General features: G+C 40.9%; 1 long non-coding RNA gene across 1 annotated transcript in view; it reads left to right on the top strand.

Moving 5' to 3' along the window:
* The window catches only part of LOC138746418 (uncharacterized), a 31,890-nt gene extending 17,582 nt beyond the window's left edge, over positions 1-14,308 (top strand). Inside the window, exons 2-3 of the long non-coding RNA XR_011346949.1 lie at positions 7,790-7,859; positions 14,156-14,308. This is a non-coding gene — a long non-coding RNA (uncharacterized lncRNA). The remainder of the gene's footprint in view (positions 1-7,789; positions 7,860-14,155) is intronic.
* Positions 14,309-16,334: the final 2,026 nt, after the last annotated feature.

Raw genomic sequence — 16,334 nt, 5'->3', positions numbered from 1 at the left:
TTTTCTTTGGTGCACCTCTGTCACGGTGGCCAGTGGAGAGCTCGCCATATAACACGATCTTGGGAAGGCGATGGTCCTCCATTCTGGAGACGTGACCCATCCAGCGCAGCTGGATCTTCAGCAGCGTGGACTCGATGCTGTCGACCTCTGCCATCTCGAGTACTTCGACGTTAGGGGTGTAAGCGCTCCAATGGATGTTGAGGATGGAGCGGAGACAACGCTGGTGGAAGCATTCTAGGAAAGGGCATTGGCAAATACTAGAGCGCATCGGATGTCCCCCAAAGTTCCTCAACATGATTATCCAACTGCACGAAAACCAACAAGGTCGGGTCAGATACAGAAATGAGCTCTCTGAACCCTTCTCCATTAACAATGGCGTGAAGCAAGGCTGTGTTCTCGCACCAACCCTCTTTTCAATCTTCTTCAGCATGATGCTGAACCAAGCCATGAAAGACCCCAACAATGAAGACACTGTTTACATCCGGTACCGCACGGATGGCAGTCTCTTCAATCTGAGGCGCCTGCAAGCTCACACCAAGACACAAGAGAAACTTGTCCGTGAACTACTCTTTGCAGATGATGCCGCTTTAGTTGCCCATTCAGAGCCAGCTCTCCAGCGCTTGACGTCCTGCTTTGCGGAAACTGCCAAAATGTTTGGCCTGGAAGTCAGCCTGAAGAAAACTGAGGTCCTCCATCAGCCAGCTCCCCACCATGACTACCAGCCCCCCCACATCTCCATCGGGCACACAAAACTCAAAACGGTCAACCAGTTTACCTATCTCGGCTGCACCATTTCATCAGATGCAAGGATCGACAATGAGATAGACAACAGACTCGCCAAGGCAAATAGCGCCTTTGGAAGACTACACAAAAGAGTCTGGAAAAACAACCAACTGAAAAACCTCACAAAGATAAGCGTATACAGAGCTGTTGTCATACCCACACTCCTGTTCGGCTCCGAATCATGGGTCCTCTACCGGCACCACCTACGGCATCTTTAGTAGTGTGAGTACATATAGCGTGCACACACATGCACGCACGCACGCGCACACAAACACACACACACACACACACAAAAACACATACACACACACACAAACACACACAAACACACACACACAAAAACACATACACACACACAAACACACACACACAAACAAACACACACACAAAAACACATACACACACACAAACACACACAAACACACACACAAACACACACACATACACACACACAAACACACACACACACAAACAAACACACACACACACAAACAAACAAACACACACACACAAACAAACACACACACAGACACACACACACACACACAAACAAACACACACACACACAAAAAAAAACAAACACACACACATACACACAAACACACACACACACACACACACACATATCTAAAAAACACACATAAATATAAAACACACAAATATATCAAAAACACATATAAAACTCATATCTAAAACACATATATAAAACACACACACATACATAAACATATCCTTAAATATTTTTATATAGAGAGCATTGCTATAAAACCTCATGGTGTGAACTTCAACACTGGTAGGAAGGTGATCTGATATTGAATCAACTTCTGGATTCATCTTCTACCAAATTTTCCTTTCCATTTCCTTTCCTTCCGGCAAAATTGAATTTCATCCCTTCTCTCTCCAGATCTAAATATATAATTATTGTCAAATTAAAAATACAAATGAAATATCTCTCAATGAAAGAAAATCCCAAGCATGCAACAATTTTAAATATAAGACATTATTGAGAAATTATGTGGTTTCAAATAGAATGGGTTTAGTTTTCTTTGTGAATCGCTTCCAATGAACAATGCTCAAAAATATTAAAGAACATTTCTGTTGCCAGATTATATGAAACGACAATTTTTTCATTCAATCAAAACAGATTGTTGAAAGGTTTCACCAGAACAAAATAGAGATTTTCTTTTCCTTTTGGATAAGTGAGATAACTTATTCTTCTGCAGAACAAGTCCATTTGAATTCCATTAATCAAGATTAGACAAGAGTAATGGATATGGGTTATCCTGGCATCTTAGTCCAATCATTTGGGAGCTCCCTATTTTCCAAGTAGAGTGAGGGAAAGTTTGAGCTTTCTCAAGTTTCATTTTATAGTTTGTTAGTGTGCTACAAAAAAAAAACACACTGAGCTGGTAAAGGAAATATTAGTAAAAACGTACAGAAGAACTCAGCCGGTCACACAGCAACCATAGGAGGTAAAGATACATTACCGATGTTTCGGGCCTGAGCCCTTTTAAGGTCTAAGCAAAAAGCAGGCAGGTGTCTCAATAATGACTGAGAGAGAAAGGTGGAAGACTGGCAGAGGAGGAGTCCAGTCCAACAGACAAATGGTGTTAATTAGATATGATCAGAGGAAAGGTGAGAATTGATTTAGGCTCTGTGAAAGACAGAGGAAAAAGGGAAGAGGGAGAGAGAGAGAACTAGAGGAAAGGAGATAGGAGAAGAAGAGGGGGGTGGGGTTTAATGGAAACCAGAGGAAGAAAATGCCATCCAGTTGGAGGGCACCCAGTCAGAAGATGAGGAGTTGTTCATCCAATTTGCAGGTGATTTCAGTCTGGCAGTGCATGAGACCATGGTCAGCAAGGGAATGGGATGAGGAATTAAAATGGGTGGCCACTGGGAGATCCAGGCTATTGTGGCAGACAGAGCCAAAATGTTAGGTTTGGACAAATATTTAGAAAAAGAGAAAGGTTTTAAGGTGCATCTTTCTTTGACATTACTGCTCAGAACATCGATAGGCAAAGGCGTAATTACCATCATGGAATCGTTACATTCAGTCATGCTTCAGAGGTTAAATGTGGAGGAGCACAGATTCTGAGACAGGTTTAGGAATGGAGGAGAGTTGCAGTGAGGGTTTGCAAAACAAGGGCGAAGATGTTCAAAGTCAGTTGTTTTTAAATTTAAATTTAGACATACAGCACAGTAACAGGCTCTTCCAGGCCCTTGAGACCATGGCGCCAAAACAGCCTGATTAACTTACAATTTGCATATGTTTTTGAAGGGTAGGAGGAAACTGGCGCATCCAGGGGAAAATAAATCACGCAAACACGGGGAGGACATACAAACTCCTCACAGAGAGCATTGCATTGACCACTATGCTAACAATAGGTGCTTTTAAGCTGCAGCACCCGGTAGCCCTCCTGGGATTAGTTGGGTGCCTCCAGCACCTTTTAAGCTGAGGGAGGTTAGCCCCAGTAAATCATCAACCCGGTGATTTAAGGGGGATCCCCCCCCCGCGATGACGCAGTGATACATCACGCAAACTAGTCTCCCCTGTTCCCCCACCAGCTGTCAATCTCCCTCCAACTATCAATCGCGCTCCCCTCCAATCCATGGCAGCTATCCCCTTTGACCTGCAGCCGCTCACCCCTCTGCCCCGTCGGCAGCCAACCCCTTTTCCTTCTGCCCCGTCGGCAGCCAACCCCTCTCCTCTCCTCCCTCGTGGCAGCGACCACTCTCCCGCTGATTGTGGCACCCCCCCCAGCGACATCGGCCTCTCCCCCTATGTCAGCATGTGGCCCCTGTCTCTCCCCCTGATGGCAGCAACCTATCACCCCCCCCAACTTCTCCACCCCAGGCCCTGGAAGTGACTCCTCACCCCCCCCCAATCACTGCAGACACTTCAGCTGGGGTTTCCGTGATGCCAATGCGTAAGCGCTGACTTCACAGGAGTAACCAGGTCAGCCATTTTGCTGTTCAAACAGCTGGTCGGCATGCCCTGGATAAGTTTAACTGGGTTCCCTGACTACCTCTGAGGTAGGGAAGGGACCTGGTTGGATTTCAACAATGCTGACCGGGTTGGATCCTTTCAAGCTGCCTTGTGAGTGGGGCGCTAACCGGGCAATTTGCCCAGTTAACTCCATTTTACAAGGCAGTTTGAAAGCACCTACTGTCACCCCTATTTAACTGGAAGCTCTTCTTGGTCAATCACATGGGTGATGGACAAACAATATTTTGCATGAACTATGATATGGACAACAGAGTTTACAAAGATGAATGATCTCCTCTTCACAGAGGCCAGCCAGCTGTGTAATGGAGTAGTCAAGCCTAACGAAGAACATTTAGGAGTTAACCACTATTTTTGAGATCATTAAGACCTAACAGTACTGAGAGATTAGTGGAATTTCACAATGACCTAGTTAGTTCACAGTTCACCATCAATTAAAATGATACTGGGTTTTCATTTTCTTACTTGAATCCAAATTTCCCAACTTTCATGATGGGATATCAACTTTGGATTTCTGGATTAGTATGTCAGAACTCTCTATTAGTTGTCCAATAAGTTCCTCTGTTACCATACCCTCAAAATCTATTGCCTTCAACATTTGGAGCATTTTCCATTATATTAAATTGCAAGTGAGGCAATGCTTCTTCTCATTAAGAGGAAGAATTGTAACTGAAGCCTGAAATAAAATGCAGTGCAAAGATTAAAATGAGGAGAAAGGAGAACAAAGGCCAAATTAAATTTCCTACTCAATATGTTAGCTTGATCTTAAGACAAGTGAAACACAAAAGAATATGAGTGGAGAGAAAATAGATTCATCCAAGAAAGCAATTTGATTTTAATAGCAATGCCTCATCTCTTCATAAGCAGATGATATCATCTGTTGACTTTGACCCAGAAGTATCAACACTAGAATCATGTGCAAAATCTGCTTGTCCTGCGCTCAATGAGAAAACATTGCATAAACATGTAGCAGTACCTGTTCTTTAATGTTAGGCCAGACCCTGCAGCTGACCCCACTATATCACAATAGAATTATTCATTGCTAAGTTCATGAAGTGCCGAGAAAAACCTTTATGTTGTCAAAGTATTTCTTAAGTGAAACACGAAAGTTTGCAGAAGCTGTGTTGGAAATAAAAACACAGAAATGCTGGAGGTACTCAGCATGCCTTGAAGTGTCCACAGGAGGTAAATATATATTACCAATATTTCCGGCCTGAGTCTGTCTCCAAGGATTTATTAAACCAAGTATATAACTTGATATTTGAATTTGTCCAGAAATTTCTTACAGTCGAAGATTTTGCCTGCTCCGTGGATGTCAAAGGAAGATTTCAGATTCAGATTTATCGTCAGAGTACATACATGACATCACATACAATCCTGAGATTCCTTTTTTTCCTGTGGGCATGGCTAAATTACCACTTATTGGTAGTGCAATTCTGGTGGAATCTCCTATAAACTAAAGGATATAAATGAAACTTTTAAACAATTTTATATGAACATATGAATCTCAATCAGTGGGGGATTTGAATAAAATAGACAGTTTCCTGTCACAGTTGGACCTTCCAAATTTGGATCTCAAAGAACGGGGGTTGGGGGTGGTGGGACGGATTAAACACTCCCTTTAATCAAGTTGAGATAGGGGAAGCATTCTTATCCTTGCAAGTTAATAAATTCCTGGGAGAAGAGGGGTTCCCATCTGAATTTTATAAAGAATTTAAAGATTTATTGATACTTCTATTTATGGAGGTACTAGATCAAGTAGTGGCAACCCATACTCTCCCGGAGTCCTTCTCAGTAACAATTATTACAGTGATTCCCAAAAAAGATAGGGACCCATTGAAATGGTCGTCTTATAAGCCCATATCAACATTGAATAAGGAATATAAGATTGTTGCTAGCAAATAGATTAGCAGTACATTTACCTAGATAAATAAATGTAGATCTGACAGGTTTCATATAGAAGAGAAGTCTGTGGACAATGTTAGCAGACTGCTTAGTATTATCCACCTGGCACAAACAAGGGGGATGAATTGAGTGTTGCTCTGGCCCTAGATGTGGAAAAAGTTTTTGACAGATTGGAATGGGACTATTTATTTAGTTTTGGGAAAATTTGGACTAGGAGAGGTATTATTATTTGGGTTAAGGCTCTATGTTGTGATCCTAAAGTGAAAGTAATCACTAATGGTTAAATCACATCTGTATTCCCAGACAAGTTTGTCCATTATCTCCAACCCTTTCTGTTCAAGCTATCGAACCATTATCAGAATCTCTCTGCCAAGATCCAGACATAAAAAAACTTAATGGTTAACCACGAAGAACATAAAATCAATCTATTTGTTTTGATATATCTGATCGACCAAGTGAGATCATTATAAAAAAAATTGCAGTCTAAATTAGAATTTTTTGGGACTTTCTTTGGCTATAAAGTTAATTGTATTAAAAGTGAAGTTATGCCATTTATGGGTGGGAATTCTGATCATGTTAAAAGATACTCTCTATTTAAGTGGGTGCTTAATGGGATAAAATATTTAGGTATTAAAATAGATAATAACTTACAGAATTTATATAAATTGAATGATCTTCCCTTGCTTCGGAAAATTGAGGATGATTTAAATAAATGGATAATTCTTCCAATTATTTGATTGGAAGGGTTAATTGTATAAAAATTAATGTGCCTAAATTATTATATCTTTTCCAAAACCTATCTGTTTTAGTACCACAATGATTCTTTCAAAATTTAAATAAATACATTAGGAAGGGTAATTTTCCCAGAGTCTCTATCGATAAATTAACCAGGAATTATGAACTGGGAGAATTAAAGCTCCCAGACTTTAAAAGGTATTATTGGGCAGCCCAAATGACGTTTGACATCTCCCTCTTTGACAGAGGAGACATGTCATTTTGGGTAAACGGACAGATGAAAATTTAATGGGAAATAATCTGATTAAGTCAGATTCAACTTTGGTTAATAAAGATGAAAATGACTTCCATATTCCCATTCCACACTGATTTTCAGGCATGGATTTGGACAACCAAAAGTAGTGAGAAAATGATTTGTAGATACACAGGAGGCTATAGATGCTGAAATATGGACCGAATAAGCAAACTGCTGGTGAGACTCAGAGGAAAGTAGACTGCTGCCCTTTTCAGGAATGGGATTTCGACCCAAAACATTGACTGTTCACTTCCCTGTATGGATGCGGCCAGATGTGCTGAGCTCCTCCGGCAGATTATTCTTAGATAGTCAGCGACTGGTTTTCTCCCTGATGAGGGGAATCCTGATGAAGGCTCCATAACTCCATTTGTCTTTCCCAGGATGCTGTCTGACCTCAGAGTTTCCAGTACTTTCCAGCTTTCACTAAGAGATTGAGTTGTCTAAGACTGTAGGAATTTTGAAGAATGGGAGGCAATCTTATAGAAACATATTGTAAAAGGCAGAGATGAGATAGAGATAGGTAATTCATTCCCATTGGTGGGGGAGACCAGAACTAGGGGACATAGCCTCAAGAATCAGGGTAGTAGATTTAGGACAAAGATGAGGAGGTACTGCTTTTGCTAGAGGGAATCTATGGAATTCACTGCCCTTTGAAGCAGTGGATGCTACCTCAGTAAATATTTTTAAGACAAGTTTGGATAGATTTTTACATTGTAGGGTAATTAAGGGAGATGGGGAAAAGGCAGGTAGGGGAGATGAGCCGATCATCAGATCAGCCATTGAATGGTGGAGTAGGTTCGACTGGCCGCTTGGCCTACTCCTGCTCCTATTTCGTATATTCTTCTGTTCAATAATTTTGCTCTTCCACTCCAGCTACTTTGATCATTTATTTCATTATGATCTCTAACCATCTCCAGCTCCATTATTAATTTCAAGAGCCTGCCTCAATATCTCAACGGTGCCATTATTACATGCAGTCCCTACGGACTAACCCCAGACATCGCTGTAAATTACTTCAGCCTCCACGGTCCAGTTCACTCCATTTTATGATCCATTTTGTTCAGCAGATTGGCCTGCAACAAGTGATTACATTAAATGAGTATCCTGAATGGCTCCAAGATGCATATCAAGTTTCATGTAAGTAGACATTTTGTAAAACCAGCAAAGATAGCCTCTCTTAGCGATGAAGTCTTCAGGCACACTTGATTTAATTACACAAGGAATGTCAAATTTTTGGAAATTAAATTAATATAAGGCATACACTGGATGATAATATAATGAGTTTTGAATAGTTCGAGATCATTATGGATGATATAAGTGATCTGTGATGGTAGTTTAATAGAGAACAAGGATGCAAAATAATTTTTTTCTCAAACTCAAGGTTCTTTGTCATACTATTCATTCTCCAATCCCTCACCATGATTGACCTCCTAATTTCTTTTGATCCATTCCATTTGTCATGTTTTTGCCCAGTTGACCAATCCATTATCCTGTTCCATGAAAATTGCTCCTTCATCATTCATCAATCTGACAGTTTTTGTATCATCTGAAACTTTTCAAGCATCAAGGCCATGATTAAGTCCAGATCACTAAATGCACAGAAGACAAAGGGCCTTGTGGTGAGTTCTGCAAAGCCACACTGCATTCAGATTTCCATTTCCCCAAATTCCTGCCATCCACTAACTTTCTTATTGACCCACCTTTGGAATCAATTTTTTTTTGATACAGACAGAGAGAGATGAAAACAGGCTTTTTGGCTTTCTGAGTCCACATTGTTGGTTTACCAGCCTTTTTACACTAATCCAAATTCTAGTTTTATTCTTCCCATCTACCACTCAACTGCATGCTAGAGGTAATTTATAGAGGCCATTTAACCTACCATTTTCCACGTCTTTGGGTTGTGGGATGAAACCTCAACACCTGGAGGAAATCCAAGCAGTCACAGGGAAAACATCCAAGTGCCCATGGTCAGGGTTGAACCTGGTCTCTGGCACTGTTAGGCAGCATCTCTCCCAGTTGCACCACTGTATCGCACATACCCTTGTTGAGTTTGACTTCAGATAATTTTGACACATGATACTTGTCAACCATCATGCCAAATTTCAGAAAGAATATCAAATATGCTATTCTCATCAATTTCCTTAAAAATGTGTGTGTGATTAGTAAGGGATTACTTAAGGTGGTATGTGGGTAGGAAGGGAAGGTTGAGAATCACTGCTCTTGACCCAATTGCTATTGAAATATTTTCCTTGAGAAAAATTGTCATTGGCCCATTTCCTTTGGAGTTTTGAAACCGCGAAAAAACGAGTCAATTAGGTACGATTAAAACAGTGGATTTCAAACCTTTTCTTTTCACCCACATACCACCTTAAGCAATCCCTTACTAATCACGAGCACCGATGGTATAGGGAATACTTAAAGTGGTACGTGAGTGGAAAGAACCACTGGTCTACCCTGTCAATACAAATCTCCACTAACTGTCTTTGAATACTCTTTCTATGTCATAATTTATACCAATCCTCAAAGTATTTTCCAATAATTTGTGTAGCATTCATGATACATTGACCAGTTTATAGTTATTTGGTCTATCCTCTCCCTTTCAAACAAAAATATATCGTATTGTATTTTTCCAGTCCTCTGGCATCTACCCCAGTGGTTTTTAAAGTTTTTCTTTCCACTTACATACCACCTTTAGTAATCCCTATGCTACAGGTGCTCTGTGCTTAGTAAAGGATTAAGGTGAGTGAAAAGAAAAATATTGAAAACCACTGATCTCGCCCATAACCAAAAAGATTAGAGAATAATGATCTGTGCCTCTGCCTTTCCCTCCGCTTGCCCCTCTTAAGACCTGGGATAAATTTTATTTGGACCTAGCAAACTATAAGAATGTAGGAAATTGGAGAAAATGTATGCATTTGGCTCATCTAGCCTGCTCCAGCATTCAATGAGATCATTCTGATCTGGCCGTGGACTCAGATTCACCTCCCTCCTTTTTTGCACAACCCTTAATTCCCCAACGATGCAAAGATATAACTGTGTTGTGAATATATTTAAATGACAACCTCTCCTGCCTCTGTGGGCAGGGATACATAAACTTCAATACCGTAGTATAAATTAAATCACCATGATGTGACCAGGTGATAGAGGTCCTTCATGATGTTGGCTCCCTTCTCGAGGAAGTATCTCATGTAGACATTTGCAGTGAACAAGAGTTCGGTACCTGTGATGGACTTGGCTAGGTTTGCCGCTTTCTGGATTCTTGGGCATTTGAGTTTCCAAGCAGTTTACTTTCCACAGTGCAGCAGTAGATGGAGTTTTTTTTTTTACAACATGCCAAAGCTCCTCAGACTCTTTAAGAAGTATTGGCATCGGTGTGCCTTCCTCATACTTGCACTGATGTGTTGGCCTCAGAAGAGATCCTCTATTATGAGGGCTCCAGGTTCTAACCCTCACCACCACTTTCGATGAAGATGGGTGTGTGGTCCATCTGTTACCCCTTCCTAATATTCACAATAAGCTCCTTGGTCTTGCTGACATTGAGACCCAACCAGATTCTCGATCTTCATCCTATAGTCAGACTCATCATTTGGCCAAAAACTGCACTCGTTAATTTGAAACATTGAGACTTCCGATTGTTAATTTTCATTTTAATTCCAGTCTGACATCTTCTAGATATTGTTTTCTGTAGTGTTGAGCTCTCAGTATCTGTTGTTAGGTTCATATTTAGCCTTAAGATACATAATCCATTAAAATAAATACTTTCTTGATAACAGATCACATTAAAAATGTTTCAGTGGAAATGGTCATGATTGCTTGAGACAATTTTTATTTACATTGCTTTCAAAATATATTCACATATAGAAATAAATTTTCCAAATTCTATCAAACGAGCAGTAAGCAAGCATTGCATTGATCATTGAGAGCTATCAACTTATCCACTCCAGCAAGTCTGCCTTAAGCAATTCAGAATAATTGACTCAAGGAGCAATTTGTAACTTTGAACTAGCATAATTGCATATTTTAGTGTAAATACTTTGATACATTAACCCCCCCTTCTAGCCCTTTTCTCTCATCTGTTTCTCTTCTCCATCTCCCCACCCTTTTCCCCTCCTCCTCCTGTCAGTTATCTTTCTACCCTCTCCTCATATCACTTTTCAGCTTCTTTCTCCTTTACCCTCCTCACTGTATCCACCTATTGTTTCTTACCAAACCCTGTGGTTGTTGTTGTTCATCCTTCATAGTCGAAGATGACAATGGCTTCAAAGTCAAATGGGAGATTGGTGGCTGTGGGTCCACAGGTGACTGGTGAGGCCAATCCGGGCCCTGAAGGCTCGCCCACATGTGGGACACATATGGGTGGGTGCTGTCGTGGCAGTGGATGCTGCTCGGGCCTTGCGCACAGCACGCTTTCCTTGCACCTGGATGATGCGCCTGACTTCAGCTGCATGGGGTTCTGTGGTGATCTTGCTGCGCCAAGCTGGACAGTCAAGGGCAAGTGTCTCCCACATGTTGATGCCGACACCCAGGCTTTGAGGCAGTCTTTGTAACATATATTCCTCCCATCATTTTAAACAGGGTGTCTGTCTGATTTTTCGGCATACCTGAAGAAGGGCTCAGGCCCGCAACGTCAACTGCCTTTTACTTACCATGGGTGCTGGATGATGGTTATAGTTATACGGTCAATCCTCTCCCTTTCGAACAAAAAGATATCACATTGTATTTTCCAGTCCTGTGGCATCTAGCCCACAACCAAAAAGATTAGCGAATAATGATGTGTCTCTGTTTTTTCCTTCACTTGACCCTCTTAAGACCAGGTTAAATTTTATTTTGACCTAGTAAGAATATAGGAAATTAGAGAAATTTGCCTCGTCGAGCCTGTTCCACCATTCGATAAGATCATGACTGATTTGGCCATGGACTCGTATCCACCTCCTTCCTTTTTTTGGGCAACCCTTAATCCCCCAATGATGCAAAGATAATGACAATCTCTACTGCCTCTGTGGGGAGGGATACATCAAGTACAATATTATAAATTAAATAACCCCAATGTGACCAGGGTGATAGAGGTCCTGTACGATGATGGCTTCATGAGGATTGGTATAAATTAGGATGTAAAAAGACAAGAGTAGTCAAGAACAGTTACCATCGTGTTCGGATTCTAACACAATACAAATTTGATGACAGGATCACTGTTGTGCTATTTTCAAATTTGCTGGTGGGATTTCATAAAAAGTCTGCCTTCTGGGTGTCTGGCCGAGCAGTCGGGTCAAGGATCTGCTGTCGGGGCATCAGGAGCTCGGATGGGTGGGCGGACAGGGCTAAAAATGTGGGGAGTCGAATTTTACACAAGTCATACGGAAACACACAATCTTGGGGCCAAAAAAGGCGTGGTCAACTACTATCCGTTGACATTGATTCTGTGAGTATATAAGGTAATGAAAATTGAATGAGGCAATTTATGTGTGAGATGATAGGTATTATTTACAACCAAACTGTGCCAAAAACAATATAACTGTTATACGGTCTTCACATCGGAAGTCTCAATGTTTCAAATGAATATTCTTTCTCCAATAAAATTTGGAAAAGCAGTCAAAAGCAGACGTGAACAGACTTTCAAAACCAGGAATCATTTTGTGGTCAAGGAAAAATATTGTTAGAGGGGTGAGATCAATAGTTTCCATTTCCCATCCTGCCCACTCTTATAGCTGCTCTTTTTCATGGATGTTTTGGATGGCGGTTCATAGATTCTGCAAAAGGAATCGCTGCCTTTATCTATCTGCTGTAATGAGACTTCCCAGGAGGTAATGCCTAAGCAGTTGTGAGTTTGTTTCACAGATTAGGTTGCATAAACATCCATCACCTCACACATAGAATGACTCGATAATTTTTCAAGTTCAATCATTATCATCCGATTGCACAAGGAACAACTGGGCGAAACAGCAGGTGCAAAAACCATGCGAACCCACACCCACAATTAGCAATCATACAGACAAGCAATACATATGCAGGGCAAATATATCGATATAAAAATAAATAAATATTGTTTAATACCTGTAAATAGAATCAGAATTTATTGTCATGAACAAGTCACAAAATTTGATGTTTTGCGGCAGCGTCTCAGTGTAAACATTCATATTATAACCATCTTACAACACTAATATATTAAAAAAAATAAAAATAGACCACAAATAGTAAGGCAGTATCTTTGGTTCATTGATCATGTAGGCAGTGGAGAAGAAGCTGTCCTGTGCTCACTTTTCGGCTCCTGTACCTCTTTCCCAATGGTCGCAGAGTGAAGAGGGCATGGACTGGGTGGAGGGGATCTTTGAGAATAGAGGCTGCTTTTAGTAGGACAGCCTTTAAATAGTAGAACCTCGGATAGTTAGTGCAAGCAGTTCACTTAGTTGTTCAGCATTTTAATTGCCCTTGGGAAGAAATTATTTCTCAGCCTGGTGGTGCTGGATCTGATACTCCTGTATCTCTTTCCTGGTGGGAAATATGCTGTGAGCAGGATGGAAGGGACCCTCAATGATCTGCAGGCCACAATCTAGGGAGATCATGTCATTGGATCGATGAGTGCCAGGGGTGTGGGGGGGGGGAGGGGAAGGAGTCCCCATTTATCCTCTCTGCCCCTCTTATAGTCCTGTGGATAGACCTCCGATCCACTTCTCTACAGCAACCTTACCACACCGAGATACAGCCAGATCGGGCACTCTGAACGGAGCTCCTATGGAAAGTTGGTATGATGGTGGCTGGTAGTCTTGCCTGCTTCAGTCTTCTCAGGAAGTGCAGTCATTGTGGTACCTTCCTGATGAGTGAGGAGATGTTGTGTGTCCAGGATAGGTCAATTGTTAAGTGGACTCCGAGAAACCTGGTGGTCTCTACTCTGTCCACTACTGTTATTCATGTGTCATTGGAGGGTGGTTGCTCCTGTCCCTCCTGAAGTCTACAATTGTCTCCTTCACCTTGTCCGAGTTAAGGCTCAGGTTGCCATTCTCGCGCCAAGATTTTCCACTTCTCTGTAGTTGTTGTTGCTGATGAGGCCGACGACTGTGGTGTCATGTGCAAATTTGATGACTCAGTTGGAGATGGATCTGGTGACGCAGTCATGGATCAGTAGCATGACAGGAATGGGCTGAGCACATAGCCCTGAGGTGCGCCAGTGTTCAGCGTGATGGCACTCAACATTCTATTACCGTCCGGGACAGACTGTGGTCTTTCCACCAGTTTTCTAAACCTTCCACCAGAAAACTAGGCAATATTCAAAATGACATTAAAATGGTGCACACGTAATCCACCCACAAAAAAAGTCTTTGCTGCCTTCAGAACATATTGGTAATGTATCAAGGTACTTTCATGAAATTATGTAAATCGACTGGTTGATTGCCTTCAACATTGCCATTCATTCCACATCTATTTTTATTACGATTCAGGTTCTGATTTGCTTCAGGCAGCCTTGCTGTCTAAGTCAGATCACCAGCTCTCGACAATCAATTTAATGCTTCTGTTGTTATCATCATACACTGTTGGTTCTATGTGACTGAATATTTTGGAAACTTCATTTTCTACTGTGAATACATTTTAAAGCTACACAAATAAAATCTGTCTTTGTAAATCATGGTTGTTTCTACTAATGTATTTTAATGTGATTTGTTGTTAAGAAGAGATTTATGTTGGTACAGAAATGCTTGCTTTGCAGACTCTGTTGATAACATATATTCGTGCGAAGAATGCTGTGAACCTGTACTGACATGGAAAATAAAGAAAAACGGCAGATACTGGATGCTGCACAGACAATCGCTTGGTTAAGAAACCTTAAATCCAACCCAGCACAAAAAAAATAAAGATAATGGAGAATGAAAAACATAAGAATCACAATTAAATCAGGTTTCAACAGCAAGTTTTTAATTGGGCAGCTGGACTTAAACCCATTCTGGTTCCTGAAACGAACCACTAGGTGGTAGTGGGGACACACTGTAGAAATGCGCACATGTACTCCGACTCTCTCGTGTATACATGTATGGATGCAGTGTTGCACTGCTAATTTATTTTAGGTGGAGGAACTCACCAGAAACGGTGACAAGGAGGTGCCTGGTACAGCCCCCTGAGATGCTGGAACGGTGCTCCTGTGAGCTCCTGATGCACTGCACCCCTGTATGGGTGTGTTGGAAAGCTTTGGGCCTGGTACATCTTGAAATAAGATCAATGGAAGCTTTTTTTATTTAATTCCACCTGTTTATCTGATCACCTAGTGGAAGATTTAATGAGGGGGTTGCGTTGCTGATCAGGAAACAAATCAGATCTTCTTCTAGATCAGATTGAGATGAGAGAAAGGCCCTTGTTATGATCTTACATTCCTCTTTGTTGAGGTTTCTCTCCCTTCTATTCAGGCGATCCTTTACACTCGGTTGCAAAATTGGGAATTTATGCCATAGTCTAAACTTTATGCATTGGTTACAATAGCCACAAATGAGATTGGGACCAGAAACGATTTCAGACAAAATCGCAGTTAATTCTGAAATTATACCGAATATTTTTTTCTCCCCAAATGTGCTCTGCTCACTATCTGAACTCCTGATTTTGTGGAACCTGTAACCTCAAAGTAATATTTATAAAATTATCTGAATAAATGAGACCCAACTTTGAGTTCATAATTTAAATGCCTTAGAACAGTCGATTTTCATGTAGAAACCTTAAGATTTGTTCTTTGCATTTACCTAGTAGATGGAAAAGAAGTTCTCCCCGTGTCTGTGTGGGTTTCCTCCTGGTGCTCTGCTTTCCTCCCACCCTTCAAAACATACTGGGGTTGGAGGTCAATTAGGTATAATTGGACACCACGAGTGGTAGGCCCAGTTACCAAGCTGTATGTCTAAATTAAAAAAAAAATTGTAGTAAATGTAAAGCATGTTTTAGATCCCTTTGCAAATGCCTGGAACCATGAGAGAATGATGGTGGTAATGTTCAGGAAAATAACTGCAGATAGTCAAGTCAATTGCCTTCAAATGACGACTGGAATATGATACTAGAAAACATTATATTTAAAAAGCTACTTTTCTCAACACTTTCCTAGGATGTAAAGAAATTATACTTGAAATAGAAACAAAATCGGCACCTGAATTGAAAGTTAGAGACAAATGTCACCTTTTAAAGGCATTTACCAAGAATTTTGATTCATGGGAGAATACATTTAAGAAGTCTCATGGTATTATTACTGGGCAGGGAACCTTGATACATCAGTGAGTGTTGTGGGCCATCAAGTCATTCAAATATGCACAACCCTAATGAACCAGCTACTTGGTTGGAAGTGGGTCTCTGCTAAATGTACAGTTTGATACTGTAATGCTGAGGCATGTGCTAAATAATGCAGGCATGGGCAGTCTTGTTTTGGCCAACCTAGATTCCAAATGGAAAAGAGAAAGTCGTTGTGTTAAGCCCAAGTTTCACTCATCAATAGCTCCAGCTTACAGGTTTTCTCAGCATGTTTCTCTGATTTAAAATCTTTCCAAAGCTTAGTAGCAATGATAACATCTTGAATTAAAATGCCATTATAAAAAAAAAGTAGAAAGGTAATTAGTTTTAAAGAAAGAGTAAATTAAAAAAGTGTAATAAAGA

The sequence above is a fragment of the Narcine bancroftii genome, chromosome 12 (genome assembly GCF_036971445.1).
Source record: "Narcine bancroftii isolate sNarBan1 chromosome 12, sNarBan1.hap1, whole genome shotgun sequence".
In the NCBI taxonomy this organism is placed as follows: domain Eukaryota; kingdom Metazoa; phylum Chordata; class Chondrichthyes; order Torpediniformes; family Narcinidae; genus Narcine; species Narcine bancroftii.
Note: the sequence above shows the minus strand (reverse complement) of the source record. Positions and strands in the feature narration are given on the sequence as shown.